We start from the raw sequence: 2,500 nt of genomic DNA on the forward strand, positions 1-2,500 counted from the left end.
GTTGAGGGAGAGATCTTCTGTGATGATAACTAGCGCTTCTATCCTTCGGAGTAATGTCGCCCTTTCAAAGGATAGTGGTCGTTTCTTTATCTATTCATATATTTACCTATTTATTAATTCATTTATTAACTTATTTGCGTAAATATATATCTATTTACTCATTAATTAATTGATTAATTATTTTTATTTATTTATTTATTTATCTATTTATTTATTTATTTATTCATTTATTTATTTATTTATTTACTTATTTATTTATTTGTATATTTATTTATTTATTTATTTGTTTATTTATTAATTTATTCATTTATTTATTTACATATTCAGCTATTCATTTTTATCATACTTATCCGTTTATTTATTCATTTAATAATTTATTTATTTCTGAGTTGTGATTAATCTTCAATTAAAAAGAAATATTGTGCTTCGGTGGGGGGGATGTCCCTCTGATGAATGAAATCACTTGGCGACAACCGAGAAAATAAGTATATAATCCCCAATTGTCTACAGCACACCCTAGACGATCAATATTATTGCGCAATATTTCGTATTGTACAATATTATTGACGGGGTAGGGATGATATTCAAGAAGCATACGTGCTTTGCCTGTACATTTGATGTCTTCAATATACTGTGTCATTCTTCAATAACATCCCCACACCTACAATAATATTGTACAATACGGAATATTGCGCAATATTATTGATCATGTAGGGCCCACTTATGGATCTGATGAAAGAAAATGGATGATATTCAAGAAGCATACGTGCTTAGACCATTTGATGTCTTCAATATACTGTGTCATTCTTCAGTACCATCCCCACACCTTCACTAATATTGTACAATACTGAATATTGCGCAATATTATTGATCATGTAGGGCCCGTTCATGGATCTGATGAAAGAAAACGGAAACTTTAGGAGTCAACAAGATGTGAAAAAAAGAAAAAACGTAAACAAGCTTTTTAAAAATTGATGAAGACGAAGAGAAGTCTCCCCAGATGCAGCTAGACGAAGCAAAGTTTGTTTTAGGGGAGCTGGGAGGTTTGTCAAGTCAAAGCTGAATAAATAAACCAGTTTACCTCGTTGGAGTTAGTGAGTTAGTTAACGGGGCGGGGTCGGGAAGGGGGTCATATGACCTGCCAGCCTGGCGCCGACCTCAGAATACGGCATGAACTTTTGTCACATGCTGTACGGTGCTCACACGGTCTAGTAGTGTGTGGTGTTGTGTTGTGTTGTGTTGTGTTGTGTTGTGTTGTGTTGTGTTGTGTTGTGTGGTGTGGTGTGGTGTGGTGTGGTGTGGTGTGGTGTAGCGTGGTGTGGTGTGGTGTGGTGTGGTGTGGTGTGGTGTGGTGTGGTGTGGTGTGGTGTGGTGTGGTGTGCTGTGGTGTGGTGTGGTGTGCTGTGGTGTGGTGTGGTGTGGTGTGGTGTGGTGTGGTGTAGCGTGGTGTGGTGTGGTGTGGTGTGGTGTGGTGTGGTGTGGTGTGGTGTGGTGTGGTGTGGTGTGGTGTGGTGTGGTGTGGTGTGGTGTGGTGTGGTGTGGTATGGTGTGGTGTGTGGTGAGCAAAGGACATCTCGCTGAGAGCCTGCCAGAAAACGGAATTGAATTGATTTTGTTTTACTTTGTTCCGTTTTTTGTTTTGGTCCTAATTGGTTTACCGTTTTCTGATTTATGCTGTTCGATTTGGCATTATTTGAATTTATCTTATTTTATTTTATTTTGCCCTATTTTACATTTTTCAATATATCTTTGTTTTTTGTTTTCATTTTCTTCTTTACATCATTTCATATCTACTTTTTATTTCAATTTATTTCATCTTAGTTCATTCTACTTCGTCTGTTTTCATTTGATCAATGTCTCACATTATCTTATTCTAGTTCATTATGTTTCACTCTCTCCTCTTTCGTTCTAATTTACATTTTGACTCTGATTTACTATCTTTATCATATTTTGCTCTATTTCATTCCACTGTTTTTTCTAAGTCTGTTTTTCTGAAATTAATCTCATGATTGTAAATACTCTATATCACATTATCTCATTTTGTTCTATTTTGTTATGTTTTATCTTTTTCTATTTTTTTTTTTTCTGAAGACGCCATTATTACGTCTATGAATTATTTGGATTAGATTATTTCATCTTGATCTATGGTTTTGTTTTAGTATTTTTGTTATATTATTCTTCTGAATTCGACATCACTATGCTTATAAACAATTAGTGTTAATCTATTTTGTTCTGTTTCATCTTATCATGTACTACTTTATTCTATTATTTCAATTCGACACAATTATACTTGTAAACAATCACTATGATATAAGCAATTTATATAACACCATTTTTGTTTTATCTTTTTGTGTTTTAGTTCATCCTATAATTTTTGTGAGTCTGACGTCAATAGTAAACGATTTTAGAATAATCGGCTTTGTCAAAGGGTCTCGAAGTACAGTTGCCACAAAGAAGTCTGTGAAACTCAATATCAAAATATCACTGGGGCGCGAGGCTA

The sequence above is a fragment of the Oratosquilla oratoria genome, chromosome 6 (assembly GCF_046742065.1).
Source record: "Oratosquilla oratoria isolate Oo_2021 chromosome 6, ASM4674206v1, whole genome shotgun sequence".
NCBI classification, from domain to species: Eukaryota; Metazoa; Arthropoda; class Malacostraca; order Stomatopoda; family Squillidae; genus Oratosquilla; species Oratosquilla oratoria.